Here is a 24,072-nt window from a genome sequence, read left to right as displayed (position 1 = left end):
GACATCGTGACAAAGAATAAGAGACTTTCGCGGAATGGACGAATAATAAGAGTTGATGGATAACGAATCGATTGAGATAGAGAGAGAGAGAGAGAGAGAAAGAGAGAGACGAGATTTTTTAACAAAAAATTAAAAATTAATCGGTTAAAAATTTAATGTAAACGTTTAACACACATATTAAAGTGCATTAAAAAACTCGATCGAAGAGCTGTTTAATTATGGAGCAACGAAACCTTTCGCCTCGTTTGTCGAATAAGGCCATATTCAATGCTGTCTGTAGCTACCTTCGGCAGCTTGCGTTTAATTGGACGTCACGCGGCTTTTATACGCGTCCACGGCTCGCAACTTCCGCGTCGAAAATTTTAACGAGTCGTGCGCGCGGAAAACTCGATTAAACTTCTTTTCTTTTCTTTTCTTTTCTTTCTTTCTTTCTTTCTTTCTTTTTAGGCTGACGCTCTCTTCGTAAATTTCTTTTTTCCTCTTGTTATCGAGAAAATGAATCTCAAGTTTTGTCCCGTTCTTACACTGCTCTCGTGTATCTAAAAATCTCGATCCTTTATATGTATATATGAGCTGTTTGACGTTTCTTAAATATTCAGAATACAAAGTATTATTTATAATTTAAGAAATCACATGGAAACAAATGCATAGAGGGGGTTTTTTGCCTTCCAAGAACTGTAAGAATTATATTTTCATATATAATTCATATATTATACTTATTCCTAATTTTTTTCTTTTTATTAGAATATATATATTATGAGTATAGAATGATTATTAAAAATTTGAGACGCAGTTTTGAATTTTTGAGATGATAAAATTTATATAATTAATATAAGTACAAGATACAATTAATTATCTTGTACTATTATTTAATATTATGTAATTATTTATATATATATATATATATATATATATATATATATATACTTGTTACAATTTATTATTATTTTGCATGTAATATAAAAGTATAATTTAAAAGAATAATTTTTTTTAAAATTAATGTAAATTTATACAAATATATCTATTTAATTTTCATTAAAATTAGATTGTAATTTTATCCGTTATTCTGTATTAATTTACTTGTACTTGTTTGTTGAATACATTTTTATTTATTGCTTCTTCTTTCTTAATTTATTATTCTCTATTTGCACTGTAAATTCTAAAAAAAAAAAAAATCAATCAAGTTAGACTTTTGAATTTGTATCTTAGTTAGTTAAGTTACAATGTTAAATATAAAAAAATTTAATATATAATAATTTTAATAATTGATACTATTCGTGTTAATAATAATAAAAATCATTGCAACTATCTCAATATTAGCTAATCAATTTTTTTCTTTATTTTATTTTAAAGCTAAACAAGAGAGAACTCTATTAAACATTTCTTTTTAAAATCAAGATTGAAAATGAAAAATCTATATATAACATATAATTCCAAAAATATCAATAATATCAAAATGAAATTAAATAAATACAACAAAATTGTAGATAATTTAATGATTGACTTTTTCAAAGCCAATTGTGTCAACAATTTAAAAATATGAAAAAGAGAAATCACTTGGATCAAATGTTCGATTAATTAAAGAAAGGAAGAAAAATTTGTTTCATTTTGGGAATAAGTACAACGTGTCAAATAATTGTTAAACAAATAATCATAGAGATACATAACGGAACACTGTCGACCAAACCTGTAATTTACTTTTCCTTCGCGATTCCAAAACTCCCTTTTGCCAAAATCGATAAAACCACGAATACCCACGAATTTTCGCTTCGAAAGGTAGTAATCCTCCTCCCCACCCACCCACCCTCGTTCACAGATCCCTCGAGGCGTTCTCTGGAAACGCCACTGTATCACATTTGTCCCTCCGCCCCCCCTCCTCCAGTTTCTCCAACTTTCAACCACGACTCTCTTTATCCTTTATCGATGAGAAAGGGAGCCGGTGAAAAATTTCCAATCGCCCTTCCTACCTCCTTCTCCTCCCGCTTTATTAATGACCCAACATCTTAACGGGGTCACCGGTCGATCACAATGCTTCCTCTCCTTCTTCTCCCTTTCCAACCCTTTTCCAACCCCAACTCCGTAGTTGGACGGTCCATTCTTCGCGGATCCGCGTCATCCGCGGAGAGGAAAACGAAAGAAGAAGAAGAAGAAGAAGAAGAAAAAAAGGAAAGAGACCGGTTCGAGAGAAAGCTCTTGATCCCCCGATTCATTAGTCCACGCGATATCGGGCAGGCATCGATCACAATGTTTAAGACTCGACAGAGGGTGGCCTCTGAAAGGGTGGCGGTGGAGGCCACACGGTCTCAGATTAGGTTCCCCGTGATAAGTGGTCGCGGTTCCCCACCGCTGAAACTCTAATTAATACCTCGACGCTTCGTTCGAGCCTGTGACTTACGGCCCCTGTCTACCCTCCCCGCTCGGAATTACGCTCAAACTGGCTGTGCACCCGTGTTGTCCTTCAGGGGCTGTGCCGCCATTTGTTATCCAGGAGAGTCGAAACATCGGGGGGCGGAACATCACCTGCGATAATCTCTCTCTCTCTCTCTCTCTCTCTCTCTTTCTCTCTCTCTCTCTCTCTATCTATCTATCTATCTATCTATCTATCTATCTTTCTCTCTTTGTCGTGTAAGAAAATGATTCTTCGAAAGAGATATATATATATATATATATATAGGTTGATTCTAAACAAATTGACAATTTGAAATGATTTAATTTAGATTAGAAAATTAATAAAATAAAACATTTGATTTATTTTATACATCAATTTTTACGTGGTAATTCTTGCACGTGTGAAGAATATATTAATATTAGAATCAATTTTCAAAAGGTTTTTTTTGATTTTGTGCTTAAAAATTCTGTATATGCAAATATTGTTCTTTGAATGTTACGTATTGGTTTTTAATGGTTATAATATATGGCAGTAAATATATATTTCTATTTCGTTTTTTCTAGAACATTTATATTTTATCTTTTTAGATGTTGTATATTTGACGAAAACTTGACGAGTTGATTTTTTATATAGATCAGTTTATTGAAATAACAAAAATGAAGTAACTATGAATAAGAAAAAATAAGACGAAGCAAACTGGCAAACAAGTTGTTTTCAATTGTGATATGATAACAAATAATCCCTTCGACGGTGAATTTTGCAGAGAAAAGATGTGATTTTTATGTAAGTGAAACAAATAGATCCAAAAATAAGTGAAAGATAATTTCAACAATGCGTTTTATAAAAAAAAAAATAAATGCTATTTGGAAACTTATTTTATTTAAATGAGGATTTGAATTTTTCAAGATATTTTCAAAAAATATATCCAAAGAAATATATTTTTTTATATTTATATTTTGCTTATTTAGCTAAGAGTATTACGGGCAAGTGTTCAAAAGATATGGAATTGAAATAAGAAAGAATAATAAGAGGAATAAAAAGAATAACTAGCATAAACGAAATTGAAAATGACAATGGGAATGGAAATTATCAGAATTCATACCGTAAAAAAAGAAGAATGCGAAGAAGAATTATTTTAGATATTGAAATAAAAGATGATAATGAAGAAAATACCTTGAAAGCATCTAGATCCCCTTCACGTGTTTTATAATTATTTTTTAGATTTGGCAGCCATCAATGTTTAGATTATTATACAACAAGATGAAATAAACGAAACTCGAAAGAATTTTCTATTTCAATTAGCTAAAGAATTGGACAGACTATAAACAAAATTATTAACTTTAATTTAGTGTCTATTAAATTTAACAAGTATGCAGAAAGTATACATTCAATAAAATAAAGTTCACGTATGAAAAATGACAATCAAAAAACCTATAGATTTTAAATAATTTACATTTTAATATATCTGTCAAAAAGACGAATTTCAAAAAAAAAATATACAGTCAATGTCCGTAACTTAACGTTGAATTATACGAAACAAATAAACTCATTAAACCCTGTCCATTCAGCGCGATGGATGGACACGTTTTCGAAAAGAAAATTTTAAAAGGACCCATTCTCGTTTCGGTTCACGCACTCTCTGAAAAAAGTTAGTATCCTTACCATACGACATCAGGGAAAGGAAACGATTTATCTCTTCCTTTAAACGTAAACGTAACCAGTCTTGAATCCTCTCGAATTCGTCACGAGTCGACCCTTTCCTTTCATCCACCTACTGAGAAGGCATCCAATCTACTGTCCGCGCTGTATTATGCGCTTTGCCGCATTCGTCGCGTATATGGTCTTCCTCCTTCTCTTCCTCTCTCTCTCTCTCTCTCTCTCCCTTCGTAAACGGGGCGAAAATCCTGGCCAAGGTGGAAGGAAAACGGAGAGAAAAGAGAAGAAGGGAGGAGGAGGTTATCGTGGGAGCTGATGGATGTTGGGGATTCTCTGTATCGTTTAATCAGCAGCGTTCCACGGGATTTTTCTAGAGGAGGGACGAGCGAGATTTTTAGAAAAGGAGTTTGACTCGATTCGAATGATTTCGGGGAAAGATATTTCGAAAATAAAAATGAAAATTGAAAGTCGAAAATTTTGAGAAAAAGTTCAGGTTTGTAAATCCGAGAGAGATTTAAAATTTTCGTTTGTATAATAATTTTTCAATATTATCGTTAATAATTGTGAAAATTGATATACAGGGTGTCTCGTAAATAAATCAAATTTTTCTGGGAACTAAACTTTTGGAGGGAAAGAAAAAGGTATAAGGATTAAATTTTCGAGAAAAAAGAAAAAGAAAAATAAATAAAATGGAACGATGATCGACCGTGTCTTCGAGCGTTCATTCCCCTTGATAAACTTCATAATTACGTCACGGGGGAGGTGAACACGTTTCACGAACGACCGAGGGAGGGGTGGAAATATCGAACAGGGGGAAGGAAAGGAGTGGTCAAGAGTTGGACAGGTTTGGTCACGCGTTTCCTGGGGCAAGGTGACGAAGTACATTTTACAAAGGTGGTGCCACCCTTCCACTCTTCCCTCCTCCTCCCTCCCCCCCTCGCTTCTTATCTCTTCCACTTTTTTTAGCCACGCGCGTTTCCGTGTTGAAAACAATTTGTTGCAGCAGAAAATGATCGATAGTCCACCACCGCTCGAACAAGATAATTTCTATTTTCTTAATTGTTGGATTAATTTACAAAAAGGGATACGTAAAAGTGTGTAATAATTTATATTCCGTGATCATTTAATTAAACGATTATTTAATTTTTTGCTCGTTTATAAATGGACTAAGAAGAGAGTATCATTAAATTAATCGAAATAAATATTTTCTTTATCGTTCATCGACGGTTCATCCGATGAAACGTTTGAAATATTATCTCTCCGAGTGAAATTCGTCGAGAAAATAAAATTTTGATTCCGCATATCTCACGCATGTATTTTTGCAATATTGTAAATAGAGTAGGAGATTAATATCAAATTATTTATCTTCTCTAATAAATAAATTTCTCTTCCTTTTTTCCAATTAATTTTCCTCCGTCCCGAATTTAATAATAATTAATTACCAAAAAAGAAAAAATTATATAAACGATCGATGAAGACTTTTAACAAAATATTTCGATTATATATATGTACTTTCATTCTGCACGCTCGTTTATCACCGCTAGGAAATAAATCTTCGATAAGAATATCCAATACTTGAAGTGCACCGAGGGGGACCGGTGACACTCGAGTCGTCGGAGGAAACCTTTCCAAGACGAGGGGTAGAAAAATTGTGAGCCTGTGAAGGAAATACGAGTTTAATTGCTTGGAATAATATTTTCGATAACTAATTTGTTGGGATGGAAAAATAGAAAGAAGGAGGGGAGAGGGGGGGGGGAAAGATGGCGACAAGATTTCCATGAAAGGTCGGTCAAAAGGGTTTCACGAACCCCGTCCTTTCTTCCCCTTTGATCCTTTTCTCCCATCGCTGGTACGTTTGTCTCGAAGCCATCTTTTCTTACAATTTTTTTCTCCTCTTTCTCTCTCTCTCTCTCTCTCTCTCTCTGTCTTTCTCGCCCTTTGTCAAGCAGAAAATTTTCGCTCGAATGAACGATCAATGAACAATACACCGTGTCCCGCCAACTTTTTTTTTTTTTTTTTTTTATAAATAACTTACAAGCGATTGAGAAAGAATAAACAACAGGGTGGAGAATGGGGGAGGGAGGGAGGAGGAGGGAGAGGGAGAATCCGATTCTCGAAGAATATATATTTTTTTTTTATAAATAACTTACAAGCGATTGAGAAAGAATAAACAACAGGGTGGAGAATGGGGGAGGGAGAATCCGATTCTCGAAGAATAAATTGATTTTTGTTATACGAGTGAAAATGCGAAAAATCGTAAAATATATTGTTCGGATTGAATTATTCTGTTGTTGAGAATTGGGTAAAATGTTTCTTGGGTTTCTTATTTTTATTATCGATAAAATTAATATCGGAGAATTCTCCTTCTTCTTCGAGAATTATGAAATCCATCGTAACTCTTGTTCACCAAATAGAATGGAATATAGTAGTAGGGTGAAAATTTATTATGTTTATTATTTTATTCCATTATTGTATATATATATATATATTAATCGATAATAAATGGATTTGAAAAATGGAATTAAGAAAATTCAACATAGATCTTCATGGAAATAATAAATTTCATTGTATTTGGGATATAAAGAAAATTTAAAAATACATCTTTACGCGTTAATTTTGATAAATTAATAATATTACGTAGTGATTAACTAATTAAATTTTAATTCGTTATTTAAATTCGCAATTCGGATTGACCAAGTCAAGAAAAAAGGGTTAATGAAACGTAATTAATCTTTCTTACTCTCTTTGTTTCAGGTAAGTCTTCATTTCCGTGTTCGAATTAACCAAACTGGAAACGTGAGTAATATTTCAATAAGAAGCATTCATGATAAGTAGTATAGCTGATCGATTGGTCAAACGTAAGCGTTCAATTTACTTAACTACTTCCTCGATCTCATTATATTACATTGCATCCATCGAAGATTAAAATTTTTCTAATGTATTCTGGCAACATGCTAAAACATGTTCCTCGTTTCTTCACAAAATTTGAAAAAGGGAAATTTTCCTCCATAATTAAAATTCTTCGAATATATGCTGATTACTCATTCTTAACAGAAAGAAGCATTTCGATTATATTAATAATTTTATATAATATGAAAAAATAAAATAAAATAGAGCGAACAAATTTAATCCTGCAAAGTTAATCATTGTAATATTATAATATTTTGTATTATGAATAAAAACAAATAATAAGAAGAAAACAAAAGAGCAGCACTGTAGCGTAGGGGCTATAATAGCAGCTTTCAAATCTGAGAGTCGCAGGTTCGAATCCTGAAATATTGTTTCCTCATTTTTTCCTCGTTTTCTTACAATATGCATAGTTATCCTTAATGAATATACGAAAATATTTCGTGAAAATTAATAAAAAATATTTATCGTAAAAACCACAAGGAATTTTGGGTGTTATATAAATATATAATATTAATAATAATATTCATATGTTGACATGCTTATCAAATGCATATTAATTTTCCGATTCTTCCATAAAAGCTTGACCACTTTCTCGAGTGTCGCCTAAAGAGAGTACACGGAGAAAACCTTTCACCCTCTTCCTTCGGTTTTACCCCGTCAATTCGTGTTCCTTCGTTGCAGCCAAGCTCGGTTTCCAACCCCTGCCTTCAAACCCCAGGGGTTAGAGTCGGCGGTTAGATGCGGCCGGCCGATTAAGACGTCGATAAATAATATTAATTGTCGGCCAACTCCTGTGCCAAAAGCACCCTCCACCGCCACCCCTCCTCCTCCACGTCCCGTTCGAAGGGGGTGGGATGCGTTGCGTTTAATCAATACCCACGTAATGCCGCTGCGGATGGATGATGGCGATACAGGAGTGTTGGAAAGACGACGGTGTTGATGGAAGTGGAAAGACGCCGGTCTGTGCGATGTGGTGTGTGGTTGGTTGGTGTAGTGATGGTGGTGGTAGGTTTGGTACCGATGCTGTTGCCGTAAGTTTATTACGTGAGCCTTTCCTTCCACGCAGCCTCTCTCCGAGTTGTGTAATTAAAATTAATAATTCCGCGGCCTCGATGCTGCAAGCAGCCTTGTCAGATGACTCTATTTGCCTCGCCGCCTCTCGAATACGCCTTTCCTTTCTCTCTCTCTCCCATCTTTCTCCTCGCCTTCTTCTCATAATACCGCCGATAGGTATCCGCAAGTGGTGGGTTCCTCGAACGCTTGTCGCAATGATGAGAGGAGTATTCGTAATCGTGCCTCCACGCCCCAAAAGTTGTTTGATCCAGGAAATATATTGCGCGTGTTTTCTACTTTGTAGAAAACTGGAAATCTTGGTAATACAAAAGAAGATAAAAAATTTCACGCGTTTCCAATTTGAGGTAAATTTTCCTCAATTTTTGATAGACGGATTTCAGAATTTGATTTCTTGAATGAGTATCCAGCATTGAAACTTTCTTTTTTTTACTAATTTCAATCTTTGCTTGTTCTTTTATAATTGAAAAGTGGAAGGTTAAAGGAGAACTGATGGCAAATGATTATTGTAAATTTTAAGTTATTATTATATTTTTACATATTTTTTTAACTTGAACTCTTGAACTTTAATGAGAAATTTACAAAATAAATAAATTGGACATCATATTTATAATTAGACAAAAATTTATATAAGAAACTTTATAAGTGTTAAACGAGTTAAAAATCAGCAAAATGACGACTTGGAATTTTTCTAATTTCACGTAATTTACATTATATCTGATTAAAAAAAAAAAAAAAAAGAAAGAAAGATTCTTAAAATTCAAAAAAATATTCAATTTTATTTTTGTCACTTCAAGTCGGCGTCCTCGGGATACCTATTCGCGTTTTCGGAATTGGGATCACCGGCGAGATGGCATGGGCACTTGAGACGAGCACTCGACCCACGCAGTCGCTCGGTACGAGCGTTCACGCACTCGAAACCACTCGCGCGAACGCTCTCATTTTTCAACCGCCGCCAGCCAGCGCGACAATGAGCGCTCTAATGCAGTAACGATTACTCCTGGGGCTCGGTTTTTAAGATGTGCGTGTCGAGCACGGCGTTGTCAACCGAGGGGGCCTCGAAACAACGCGACCTCTGTAATTTCTTTCACTCGTTGCTAGGAATTCGATAAATAATCCATTGCGCTTTAAAATAATTTTCCCAATTCGAGGTAAAATATAATGGCTCTATAAATGAAATTTACGTAGAGCTAAGAGATTTAAATAATGCACTTTAAAATAACTTATTTACTGCCGCAGTATAGTCTCTATAAATGGCAGCCAGTGCTAAAAATGGTGCCATGATGTAACGATTCTTAATCCATAAAGGAATTTTATGATTTTCTTGGATAATTGAAAGTTTTTTAGAGATTTTTATCATTCTCGTGGAGAGATTTAAATAATGCACCGCGTTTTAAAATATTTGCATGTTTTTTTAATCTTGGAGAAATTTTATAATTCTCGCGATTTAATAACAATCCATTTAAAAATAACCTGTTTATTATTGTAATATCTTTATAAATAGGCAGCCACTGCTAAAAATAGAAATGGAATATTCTTAATCTATTAATAAAGGTATCGAGTTTTACCATTTTCCTTTGATTTTGGTGGCTCAAAGAGAATATAATATTTTCTTATGAAAGAAAAATCAAAATTCAATAGGCGAGGAATTTCTCTAACGAGTAATTCTCATTTAAATTGATCGATTTCAGAGATAGTAGGCCGGATATAGAATCACATCGATAAAATATGGAAACATCTGAACTTTGACAGGTAATCTAAATCAATTTCGAAAGCTGTACACTTGCCTTGACGGTAAAAGCTGGGGGGGAACGAAATTAGCGAAATTAGAGGCTTAAAACTTTAGGCCTATACTACATTGCCCTATGTTACTTCTTCCAAACTTCCTCGAACACTGTCCATTACTTTTATCACTGCTCTGAGGCAACTGTTGAACGACGCTACTTTCAAGACGCACGTTATTTTGAAATTAGAAGAATAATTGTGAAACGATTTAAACTTCATACGTATCCCACATTCGGATATTACGTTTATCTTTATTACATTGATCTTTAATTATAATTATAATAGGAGACGTAGCCATGCCATAGGGAATATGGAGATTGTTAAATAATCAATGGGGAAAAGGTTATAAGTAGAATGCACAGGGGAAAGAGATTGAGATTGTACAAGCCCTGATTTCGATATCCGAGCTTTACCTGGTGAGGGGAGCAGCAGGCTGTCATAGCGAGGTTATCTACTTATGAATTTTCCATCGACTTTTTCTCTTGTCCTTAACGTTATAGTTAGACATATAGATGGGCTCGAGAATAGGATACGATCTTCTGGAACCTGTCGCATCAAGGTCAATACCCTTCTCGTGTATAGCGTCGTGGAAATCGTACATGGCCGAGGAATTATTGAGTATTACTACTAAAAGGGGACGTGCTTTTATGTCTGTTGAACTTGATCCAGGCGTACGTTTCGATCATTTCCCCCTTTAGTTACTGATGAATAGTTAACCGAAACGGAACGTCTGTTAAAAAAAAAGGAAAAGAAAGAAAGAAATGTTAGATATAAAATTTATTTTCTGAATGAGTGGCGCAGAAATTATTGAGCATTTCTTATTTCTATTTGCTGCGAACGAGTTTCTCTTGAATTGAAAAGTCTTGAAGAAATTTATTTGACATCGATGAGGAATAAAAATTGTAAGCAGGAATTTTTCCACAAAAATGTAAAGATCCAAGAAATTATTCGTACAATTCGAAAATGGTACGTAGAATAAGCGACGTAACCTGGACTAGTTTCCCACTTTTCCTCCATAAATGAAACCGTGCAGTGTAGAAATATCTTATGCAACGTGTAATATTCATTTAAATACCCGAGGAACACCGCAATGTGCCATCGACGATTGCATCGATCGGATGGAATACACAAAGCGAAACAAAATTGATTAGTTTAAAAAGAAGAAAAAAAAGTATTGAAAATATCGAAAATACATCGATATTGTTAGAATTTTATTTCTTCGTGCGTATTATCTATATCCCTTTGTGATAAGAAAGAGAGTGATAGCAAGGATTTTTTATTTAAATTATGAAACATTTCTTGTATAGAATTGATTCTCTTCATTTTAACATATTTCATTTTTTTTTTTTTCGAATAATTTGATGTTATAAATTTCACAAGTTTTTTTTTTTTATCTTTTTTAAGATTTAAAATTAAAACAGTCTACTATACTTTTTAATTCTAAGAAGAATGGCACGAAGATAATGATAAAAGTTCAAGTTCTTTTTTCTTTTTTTTTTTTTCTTTGCATGATTAGCAATGCTAAACAGAATATTGTGACTGAGACTATATTATAGTCGCTACTATATCCTTCGAGTCATTTTCACTGCTACTGCTAAAATGCAAATATTAACTTTCAAGAATTCCAAGATACCCAAGATATAAAAAAAGTAAAAATCCGACTTTTGACTACGTGTTCAAAAGTCAATCATGCTAATACTCGCTAGAAAAAGAAACGAGCCACTTTTTATCCCGCTCTTTCCAGACTTACAAACTTATCTTGCACTTTCAAGACGTTTTTCCAAGACGTTTCGTGCAAGAAAAAAAAACCACATCCGATACGTGCTTTTGAAAAATATCGTTTTTTTTTTTTTGGCAGAATTCCCGCGGCCCCGTGTCAGAATAATTTTCATGCTCGATGAGTCGCAATTTCGTGCACGCGTGATATAGATATAATTCCGCTTATACTTCGTTAATGCGATGCAAATTTATAAGCAAATTTCAGCATAACCGCGCACACGGGCGCGCAACAGTTTGTACGCTGGTCCTTTATTATGCACGGTTACGGTTTAACGGTGTTTAAGCTCAGCCGTAATCAATTTTATTGGGGCTCTCGACCGGAAACCCCTCCTTCTCCTCCCCCTCTACGCGATAAATCTATCGGATCGGATTTTTCGGCGCAGCTGCGTCCCCCTATTCTAACGACAAGTTCGCCCTAACTTTGGTAGAACAAGAGAAATTCCTGAGAAACTAGTGGGAATAATCGTATTGGCGATTACTTGTTGTAATTATCGAAATCGGTGTTTTTTTTTAAATTTGCGAGAGTTGGTTAAGTTAGTTTCTCCAACAAGAGGATTCAAGAAATTTCTCGACTTACACGAGCACCATCTTGGCCGCCATGATAGAGAAAGACGAGAGCGACCTCTGGACTCTCCCAACCTTTCGACAATTTATCGATAAATCGGTCGGTAACTTATCGGTCGGTATATAACGATAGATTACGATTGTCACGTATGCGTCTTATTTTTCATTGCATCTTTCTTGATAGATATATTTAAATTAAACCTTAGAAACTGTACCAACACATTTATCACTTTGTAGAGTTTCGTTGAAAATCAATCAATTTCTGGACTTCCAATCTTTCAATGATTTATCGATAGATCGGTCGATAACTTATCGGTCGGTATATAACGATAGATTACGATCATCACGTATGCGTCTCATTTCTCATCGTATCTTTCTTGATAATATATTTGAATCAAATGTATAAACCTACCCACTGATCACTTTGTAGTTCACAATTTCATTGAGAAAGTCGATCGATTATAAAAAATCTCGAAAATAAGGGATTAACAAAAACAACAATTTCAATTTCCATCCATGTTTAAGCGTCGTCCCGCCACTTAGGCAATTGGCTAAAGTGTACCGTTACGATACTAATCCAGTTTGGCCCGTTTCACAGGGCACCGGGGCTGAAAGAATCAATTTCCACGGGAGCGGAGGAACTAAAGCAACGGGAGTTAAGAGTTCCAGTTTTCTCTTAATGCAATTACCATAACGCCGTTGTCGATATTCCTCGTCGAAGGAATCACGATCCTTTCCCTTTCCCCCGGATCCAAACGGAGACATCGAGACGACGACTTTTAAGCCGTTCAACCTTAAAAACTGATCGGCTCCCCTTTCGAGCAGGCACCCTCCCCCTCCGTCAAACTGTGTGCTGGAAGGAAAATTATTCTCGAGAAATTTAACGCGATACCCTCGATCGATACAGTCGGCGAACCGCCGCTCGAAACATCGAAGGTAGGGGAAGTTTTTAAAGTGGCCACCCTCCTGATTGGGGGACCGTTCGATCGTAATTGACGAGGGAAAAACTTATCGATACTTTCGATATCGGCCCTTCGATACTTTTCCATCGTCGAAACGATTGCCTTAATTGCCTTGGCTCGCCGCTTTATTCGCTCGCAATTAATCGTGGCCGATTGATCGATAGGCGGTGGCTTTGTCCTTTGTCCAAAATTCTTTTTTTCTTTCTTTTCTCTCTCTCTCTCTCTCTCTTTTAAATCGAATTATATCGATTTAAAACGCCTGTTTATCGTTTCAAATTTATTTACAAGCAATGGTCGAACACTTTGGATCTCGTTCTTTCTTCTCAAAAAGTGTGAAGAAGGATCCTTTTGTCCCTAAGGATTTTTTTATGAATGAGTTTTCGTTTCTCACGTAGACACCTGGTTCGACAATTTCGCACGCGAATCACGTATACGAGATAATATATACAATACGTTGTGGTGGGAAGGGGTTCGCGTGTATTTAGAGGGAGAATTCATTCATAGAATTGTCTACACGATCTCGGCCGGCCAGACTATCGTTCTAGATCTACGTCACACCGCGCAATGCTAGAAAGTTAACCAATAGCCCTTCGTTACTACCCGTTGTCTCTAGAGAAATTTAGGTAACGAGTTCGAAATGGTTATCAACGTAGGAAGTTTCAGCCTGTTACGAACATTCTCTCCCCAGCGTCAACTGACAAAGAGAATACGTATTCCCCCGATGGAAATGGGTCGTGGTACTGCGTGGTAATAATACAATTCTTTCTCCTTTTTTCCTTCTTTCTAAATCAATCGATCATTATTTATTAATTCTCGTCGATTGAGATCGAATCTCTGACAATATATTTACGTCCCTTATTACATTCTTCGATTGGTGTATTTTGTTAAATATTCTTTACAAAAAATAAGATTGCTTACTTTTATTGTTAATCAGTAGATTGAAGCCAAAAAAGTATCTTTACATATTCATACTTGGATTATAGGTTGTTAAAAATTCCGATTAAAATTGAATCGATTCTTAAGAATTGAGGATTTAAAAACTATCGATTAAAATCTTCGAGTCACTCCCGATTTGATTTCGAGACACGCGTTGTGCGAGCCGGAACAATCCGGGAAAGAAGTTTGGTTATGCAAACAACGGGCCGAGTTATTTGCAGCGGTCAGAATAAGTGGGGCGCCCTCTACGTTGAGACGTGGCCGCATACATAAATGCATACGCATGTCGGTAGATGGCTGCATACATAAATGTATACGTAAATTTTCGAGGCGACCACCTAGGATAGGAACCTCGCTGGGCCAATTAATATTTCAATTTGAATTTTCGCCCAAAAGGAATCGTGCGCACACCGTGTTAATTTCGAATGGTAATTCGGAAGAAGATTTCGAGCAGTGATAACAATCGAAGGAAATACTCGCTCACAAAAGAAACTTGTGGTACTTGTTAAGCGCATTTTGAGCGCTCTAAGAAAAACTATATCATTTTTTCAACTCACTTTTATAAAATATTCTTAAATATTGTTATATGTTTCTTATACATTTGTTTATCACGTTATTAATAAAATTAAATCGATGATTCAGAATATGACAACCAGTGAAGCATTCGATTTTACATTTTTTTTCTATTACTGCTTCGAGTGTTTTTAATTCCTTGAGTCGTTGATTGAAAAAATTGAAATATAGAGATGTCTCTAAGATTTCCAGGCAGTATTTCGAATTTAATAGAAATTGATTGAAAAAATTGACTCACCCTCCTAACAATCCCAAGAAATAATCAAGTATATTAAAATGTATATACTTTCACGTACTAACTGTTTCAATAAATAACAATGACTGGCACAATCGATTCCATGAGAAAGGAATTCTCATTCGGCATTAATTGCAGCGCGGGAAAAAGACGATCGCAAAGGGCAAACAGCCACGGACCGCGTTATTCCTTTTCGTGAGAAGAGGGGAGGGGGGGTAAAGAGGTGTAACGCGCATGCCGATTACTTTCGTTTCCACGCCTTTCTTTCTCTCTTTCTTTAATCCTCGCGGTTTCTCTCCTCCCTTTAAATTGGATTTTCTACTTTTTCAGAAACGCATAACCGTAACATCTTAACTCTATGATATATAATATCTGTTTCGCCACAGAAAATTTACCATAAAATGGTAAAAGGAAGAGTCACATAAAATGTGGGAGAGAAAAATTTGGAAATGGGTTAGACATTTTAATTATAGGGGCAAAAGTCGAATTGAGAAATGATTTTTACGAAATTAATGAAATTGCGTACATCTTTTTATCTTTATTGATATTTAGAAGCGATTTTATTGATATTTCTTGTCTGAAGCATTGTCTATATTTCATGAAGGTTTATGTTTGTAATAAGAGTAGAATTGATTCCGTCTTCCAAAAAGGGGAACAGTTTAGAATTATAAACGAAAAGAGAATCATTTTGAAAATTAACCTCAAATATTACATCACGTGATTTATTATTATATTATTTTATCGAAAAATATGAAGCTTGTTCTTTTAAAGGAGGCTCTGTTTTTTCTCAAAACTGTACATGACAGTCAATTCTGGAGGACAAAATGTAAAATTTAATTAATAGAAAAATTAAGTGACCTCGATTTAAATTTTTTCACACCAACTTTTGTTTCTTTTTATTTTTAGAAAGAAAGCGTTCCAATATATTTATATCTCTTTAACTCTTTAACTATCTCGAAGACCAATAAATAAATTTTGTACATCGTGAACATTGAACGAACAATCTGATATTTTAAAAGTATTACGACTTCATTTCAATAAAATACTCTTTTTCCCTTTCTTTTCTTCTCTTTTTGTTCATTTTTTTTTTTTTTTTTCGATCAAACACGAATCTCCATCCCTTCCCAAATCTCTCGTTTAAATCTCAAAACATACCTCTACACACCTCTTTCCCTCGATTCGATTCGATTTAATTGTTATCGAGGAACGAAGAAAAAGGAAGAAGAAACGACATATGCTGAGGAGAAACTGACGAGAGAAAGAGAGAGAGAGAGGGATGATTTATCATGTTTCCGCGGCCTGGAGGAAAAAGGAGGAAGGAAGGCAGCGTGCTCTCTCGAAGCCACGAAGTGGAAGAATAATTTGCAAAAATGGAATTCTGTCGACGTTGACGTCGGAACAGGGGGATATGGGGGAGTGTGTGCACGTACGCACCCCCTCCCCCCTCCTCCTCGAACACATAAGGCGGGGAAATAATAATTGTGATTCGTTGTACGGCGTGCTTGACGAATGAAATTCTGCGGTCGAAATAAAATTGCAACGTCGCACGCCGCTCGCTGCCAAATCCCACCCCCTCGACGTTGGTCAGTGATTTAATTATTCCGTTGCTCGCCATTTCGATGCTGGTCCACGCACATCTCTCTCTCTCTCTCTTTCTCTCTCATCGTAATGCGCTTCGCGTTTGTTGATCAGCGAATTTTTATCCCCGGATCAGAGGGCCGTTTGAAATATTAATTTCTTCAAAGGGGGGAGAGGAAAAGGGGTGTCTAGTAGTATTTTGATAGGATTTTTTCCTTTTCTTTTTGGCCGAATTTTAAACGCGGATAAATAAACTGGTTTGGAGAAATCTTTTTGTAATTTTTGTGATTTTTTAATCGTGTAGAATGTAGAAGAAAAAGGGAGAAAGAAAATTTCTCGTATACATTTATCGTAGAATAAAATAGAATCTAGATTGCATATTGTTTCTGCTTTTGTATTTTATGTATAGCAGTAGTAATTCAAATCCTTATCCAATCTCTAATATAATCTTTTTATCTAATTTTAATTACTTCAAGTGCACGTGAATTCTATCATCGACTCGAAGAGATCGTCGTTGATCGATATTTGATCTTCGAATTCGAAGAAATTATCGCTCGTCTTATTAACTTTCTCGTTTCAAGATAAATAAAAAATCGAATTTTTCAAAATTTAGAAGTTGTCGTGCGTATTCGTTTACTTTTCGAATGCAACAACTTGATTAACTCGAATTCTTCAAATTTTTGTAAACAGCCTGTACATAACTGTATCATGTATACAATATTGATAAAGTATTTCCACAATGTACATACTTAAATATATGTTGATCGAACGTTCGAATTTTCAAAAAAATGTCCATGGATCCAATTATACGAATCAAATAGCTATGGATCGATTTAACAATACGATTTCACAATACTTATTCCACGGAGGAATTATTCGAGGTCAATATCGGTGGATGTGAAAGGTTGGAAAGAATAGAGAGAGAGAGAGAGAGAGAGAGAGAGAGAGAGAGAGAGAGAGAGAGAGAGAGAGAGAGAGAGAGACGGCAGTAAATCAGCCGCGGGCCTGTAAAATCATTAGCGTTAATAACCGGAGGCTTGGAAAGGAACACCGTCTACCGATATTCAATTACGGGTTGCACACGCGACCAAGGTGAGACGGGTATCCCCCTCCACTGCTATTGACATTTCGTTTCCCTCGTTTCCTCGTGTTATTCTCCCCGTTAAAAACCATCGTTACCATCCACGTACTTTTGTATAATATTTCTCAAGTGGACGACCCATATTTTTCTTTCTTTCTTTTACCTATCATCCTTTGGAGAGAGAGAGAGAGAGAGAGAGAGATCGTAGTTATCGATTATCGATGCGCCTTGTTTACGCGGGATTTTCACATTTTCTTTAAAATTTGTACATATATACACGATAAGACGAGATTTTAGTTCGACTTTTATCGAAAAGCATGGATTTTTCGTTTTTTATCTTAAGAATTTTTTTTTTGGAAGAATATTTTAGAAAAATTCGAGAAAGAATAGTTATCCAAGATTATGTTTCATGATTAAAAACAGATTATGTGATTATTTCCAATTTCCAAAAATCTTAAAACCTTAAATCTTAAATCTTAAATAAAATCGGATTTTTGATCGATTGTTGACAAAAGAAATTGAATAAATAAGAAAATTGGATCGAATCTCGATCGTATTGAAATTATTCGAACGATCTTCTTGCACGTTGGTGGGGCATCGATTAAACCCTCGACTCGGTGAAGCAGAGGGGAGGGGTTGTCAACCCCGCGAGTCGGACGCGAGACGAATGCTTAATTCGATTTCCTCGAATGCCTTTCTCGATAACCTTGTTACCACCGGTCACCGAGTCGAATAACCGTTTCGAGACGTATATCACGGTGTCAAGAGGGAGGGAGGGAGGAGGAGGATTGGGCCCGAAGCACCGGCGTAATTTCATACTTTACGACCCCGCGTCGAAATTCATTTCATGGTGTGCTGATGTCGACCAGAATGGGGAATGTGACGTAATAAAATGAAAAATTCCTCTCCAACCTCCTAAAGAGACGTTCATTTTTTTTTTTTTTTTCCAAAGATCGTATACCCTAACTTTGTATCGAGTAAAGTTTTATCGAGTTAAGGGAGTAGGATTAAAATTGCAATTAATGGAGTGGAATTTTTCTTAACACTTTTTTTAACGTGCATACGTGTGAAAAGATTCTCGCCAAACTTAATTTATCCATCGATATATATTGGGTTGGCAACTAAGTAATTGCGGATTTCAGTTGAAGTTGATGACGACCTAATCAAAGCAATAATCGATTCGGATCGTCACAGTACAACTCGTGAGATTGCAGAGAAGCTTCATGTATCGCATACATGCATTGAAAACCACTTAAAACAATTTGGCTATGTTCAAAAACTCGATACATGGGTTCCTCATGAACTGAAAGAAAAGCATTTAACGCAACACATTAACAGCTGCGATTTGCTAAAGAAACGTAATGAAAATGATCCATTTTTAAAACGACTGATAACTGGCGATGAAAAATGGGTTGTTTACAACAATATCAAGCGGAAAAGATCGTGGAGCAGGCCACGTGAACCAGCTCAAACAACATCAAAAGCTGGTATTCATCGAAAGAAGTTTTTTGTTATCAGTTTAGTGGGATTACAAAGGAATTGTCTATTTTGAACTCTTACCATCCAACCGAACGATCAATTCTGTTGTCTACATTGAACAACTAACGAAATTAAGCAATGCAGTTGAAGAAAAGCGGCCCGAATTGACAAATCGAAAAGGTGTTGTATTCCATCATGACAATGCAAGGCCACATCTTTGGTCACTTGGCAAAAATTATTGGAGCTTGGTTGGGATGTTTTGCCACATCCACCATATAGTCCTGACCTTGCACCATCCGATTACTTTTTGTTTCGATCTTTACAAAACTCCTTGAATGGTAAAAATTTCAATAATGATGATGATATCAAATCGTATACCTGATTCAGTTTTTTGCTAATAAAAACCAAAAGTTTTATGAACGTGGGATTATGATGCTGCCTGAAAGATGGCAAAAGGTCATTGAAATGGGCAAAATGGGCAACATATTACAGAATAAAGTTATTTAGTTCCATGAAAAAATTGTCTTTGATTTTCTAAAAAAAATCCGCAATTACTTAGTTGCCAACCCAATATATGTATATATATTTCACCACGAGGTCTCTATATCTACGAAAAATCTTCCCATCTTCCCGCGATATTCACATTTCCACCCTCGTCCGCGAATTTAACATTCTATTCGAAGAAACGTTAACAACCAAGAAGACGAAACTACGTGGAGGCATGCGAAACACGTCGTCGTTTACGCGTTGCTGGGTTTACGCGAGCTCGATACCACCGAGAACTTGGGGGAGGGCTCTTTGCTTCCGGAATAATTAATCTCGGCGAGAGAAGAGAGAGAGAGGGAGGGGGGGCTCGCAAGAGTTTCCACAAGAAGAGGAGGATTCCCTCCCCCCCCCTCCTTATACGGCGGCGACAATGTCACCGGAGGCAGTCAGTTTACTTCTTTTCCGAATAACTTGCCAAGGAAAATCCCACCACTGCTCGTTATACGGCCCGCGTTGCCATTTCCTGCCGAGACGCAACTTTCTTCTTCTTCTTCTTCCTCCTCCTCCTCCTCTTCTTCGTCCCCTATTTTCCACGCGGATCGGCCATTGTTAATAAGTTGGTGAACGAGGAGGGAGGGAGGGGGAGAGTGAGGGCCAACTTCTCTCCCTCCCTCCATCGTGACGAATATTCTTCTCTCGGGGATGCGACTCGAGAGTTATCGGGTAATTAGCTTGGGTTTCTTATGAGTTTGATTCGATCCTAAGGGGAGGAGAGGATTTGTAATTGACGTATCGGTAATTTAATTAATTGTGTTGTGTGTGATATTCTGTGTGATTTTTATTATTTGTAATAAAGAGAGAAAATTGTAATGACTCGAAATGGAAAATCAAATTTATTTATTTATTAATGGTGAGTTATAGAGATGAAAATTATAGTAAAATTTTTGCAAAGGTATAGAATGAAAGATGTAAATGATAAAAATATAATAGTCATATTGATTATATTAATATTTCTTTGAGTATTTATGATCTTGAGTACTTGGGTATTTAGATATACATTTGTTTTTCACTTCTTTTTATGTAATAATGGGTTTATCTTGTGAACGATAATATTTGTAGATTGATGATAGAATGGAATGATGAATTATTTATAAGTTTATTGGAAATTATTGCAATTAATTATCGATAACGATTCCCCAGTTTATTTCTCGTATTTGTATTTAAAAATATAATTTTTTCTCTCTCTCTCTCTCTTGAACGGCGTTACGTTTCATTCGTCTCCGATTTATACGACGCGATTAATAATTTTCACGTTTTATTATTACGTTAAATTGCAAATTTGTAAATAAGGGAAACACTCGACGAATTCGATGGCGAAGTACAATTCATTACATTAAATAAACAACTCGTTTCCTTACAATATGATAAAACATCGTTCAATTTATATTCAATTATCCTCGATCTCTAAATTAACACTCGACAAATATTATTTAACGCTCCCTTCAATCATTATATTTTTACGCGCTTCAACAAGCGCAACAAAATATTATCCAATACTCGGATTAATAATCTAAATCTTCAATAACGCGCATTTATCAAAAATGTTCTTAAAATCGTTCGAAACTTTAAGATCGAATTATTATTCATATATTGTTATAAAATCATTTATATTATTACACAGTTTTTATTATCAAAATCTTCATTATCCTTATCTTAAATATTGCCTATTTGCCTATTACATATATTATAAATTTATTATTTATGATAGATAAATAATATCAGAAATTTTAATAACAATAGTGAATTTTTATCAATTTTATCAAAATCTTCACTTGTATGTATATATTGCTTAGTATATATTATAAAATCATTTACACTATTATACATCTATCAGAAATTTTAATATCATAGTGAATTTTTATTAAAAAATATCTTTATTATCTTTACATATATTGCCTATTATATGTTAAGAAATTATTTACATTATTACATATTACATATATTTATTAGAAATTTTAATATCAATAGTAAATTTTATTAATTTTATTAAATAGAATCTTCACCATCTTTATATATATTGCTTATTATATATATTATTATTTATTATTATACATTTATCAGAAACTTTAATATCACATTTTTATTAATTTTATCAAAAGGCATCTTCATTATCCTTATATATGTTCTCTATTATATATTATAAAATCATTTACACTATTATATATCTATCAAAAACTTTAATGTCAGTGAATTTTTATTAGTTTCATTAAAATACATCTGTTAAGAAATTATTTACATTATTATCTATCAGAAACTTTAATCACTTTAATCACAATGAATTTTTATCATCAACTTTATCAAAAACCCATTTTCATTATCCTCACATATATTGTCTACTATATGTTAAAAAATCATTTCTATCAGAAATTTCAATATCGCAATGAATCTTTGTCAAAAATAATCTACATATGTGTACATAACCTATCACATACCCACATCATTGTTACCAAACCAGAATCTCATTCCATCCACGATTCGAATGGAAACCTTGGAAGACAAATTTTCCACAAATTTTTGCAAACCAAGACCAACCTCTTCTTCTTAACACAAGCCCCCGAGAAACGTAAAAATATTATACGCATCCTCCCCCTCCTCCTCCTCCTCCTACATCCGAGCAAATTTCGAGGGAGCCCCGATTATACCGGCGCATGACAAATTTCGGCAATTAATTACGCGTCGAAGACACGAATGGCAATTAATACCAACCCGGAGAGGGGGGGCGGAGGGGAGTCGCAATGAAAGGATACAAGAGCAAGATGGTGGTGTGCGCGCCACCGAGACACGAGCAACAACCCTCCTCCTCCTCCTCCTCCACCCTTCCCCCTCAGCCAAGGTTGAACTTATAGCACGGAAGGACGTGTAATTTCCTGGCTCCTGGTAAAGCGACTTCGAGGCTGGGGAGGAGAGAGTACCCCGATATCCTCCTCCATCGTGCCGCGACAGCCTCGAAGCGGAGTCCCTCGGCCGGCGACGAGGCAACCCCATCCTGGATAAAGGTGCGCCCCGTGCAACGATCCCGCGCTCGAATATATTTCGTTTCCTCCCTCTCCTCGTCGACAAGCAGGGGGGAGGAGGAGAACAGACGGCATCAGACGGCGGCGTCTCTGGGCTAATTGCCCGCCGAGTCGGACCGATTAACCTAGCTAAGCGGATATATTTCTTGATTGAAAATAACCTCTTTTCGTGAGGAAAGAAGATGAAGGTGTAGGAAAAGAAGGTCGAGACTTCGAAATAAAATACATTTTTAGAATATTTTAAGAAAGGATGAAATTGCAGAAGAGTGTATGAAATTGTAAGAGTGATTGAAAACTTGTTTCTAGAATTGAATCCGATCTCGAATTACGTGAATATGTGACGAATTTTTTTACAAAATTATAAAATAAATATAAACGAGACATATCTTATGTTTAATAGCTTCATTCTCTGTGTCTCTCTTTCTCTTTCCATGTCAGAGCGAAGAGCAGCGTCGTCGCTTTTCTCTCTCCCTCTTTTTCTTTTTTTTTTTTTTTTTTGGAACAGAAGCAAAGAGTTGAAAAATCGAGGTTGAAGAGCCCACGCTCTTCTCACGGGGATCTCGACTCGCGTAATCCTCGCAGGATTAACTGGAGGAGGAGGGGAGGGGAGGAGGTCTAAACGCGCCTTTATCGCCACGACGCACTCTCTCTCTCTCTCTCTTTTTTTTTCGCCACCCAACAGGGATACACGTACGCCTCTTCGAGGAGCAACTAGCTTATTAAGCGGTCGAGTGTGCACATCCGCGCCTCAGCCGCCTCGTTTCCTTTAAATTAATGACACTCGTGAATCAGACACGCGCGTAACACATGGCGTGTCGAAGCGGAATCGTTAATGTCTCTCTTTCTGAGCAGAGAGAGAGAGAGAGAGAAAGAGAGAGAGAAAAAAAGTTGTTCTCCTCTTTCGAATCTTTCTTTCTGCGCTGTGGTTCTTTTTTTTGTCTTACATATTAAGCTATTTGCTGTGTTATTCTTGTTTCGATGAGAAACTCTTTTTTATTTAGATTTATTGGAGGAATTGAAAAGTGAAAATTGAGGAGGAAAAGAATATAGTTTCGAAAATTATTGGCTAATTTTCATTAAAGTATTGAACAAAGTATGATTAATGGATATTTATATAAAATGAAATTCGTATGAATTAAACAGAATTAAAAAAAAATAGGATTTGCCATTTTGTGCATTTAAATTTTTTGATGATATATATAAACATTCACAATGTGTTACTCATTACGCTTCTTCTTTTATTTATTTATTTTTTATTTTTCGTAAAGTTAATCAAAATTGTTCCTCTTTAAAAACAAGTGGTAAACGTGTTAATATAATATCAATCACGAACATATAATTCGAAAACGATTCGACAAATATTCGATAAATCGTGTTTTTTAATTAAATCGATCGAATTAAAGGAATTCAAGGCAAGATATTCGTAGAAATAATAGAAATAGATAGAGAAAATTACTTCTTAATTGAAAATTTGTCCCCATTTCTGCGAAACTCGATATTCTCGTCAATCGTAC

The 24,072-nt window shown here is 35.4% G+C and overlaps 1 protein-coding gene and 1 non-coding gene across 3 annotated transcripts in view; both read left to right on the top strand.

Moving 5' to 3' along the window:
* Positions 1-24,072, top strand: part of LOC724468 — a 338,444-nt gene that overhangs the window by 105,618 nt on the left and 208,754 nt on the right. The gene's annotated exons all lie outside the window — the stretch shown is intronic.
* Positions 20,157-20,281, top strand: Mir3796 (microRNA 3796). Its single transcript, NR_039501.1, has one exon. It is a non-coding gene; the product is annotated as a microRNA 3796 (primary transcript).

This window comes from Apis mellifera, linkage group LG16, assembly GCF_003254395.2.
Source record: "Apis mellifera strain DH4 linkage group LG16, Amel_HAv3.1, whole genome shotgun sequence".
Classification (NCBI taxonomy): domain Eukaryota; kingdom Metazoa; phylum Arthropoda; class Insecta; order Hymenoptera; family Apidae; genus Apis; species Apis mellifera.
This window is presented reverse-complemented; position numbering and strand designations above follow the sequence as displayed.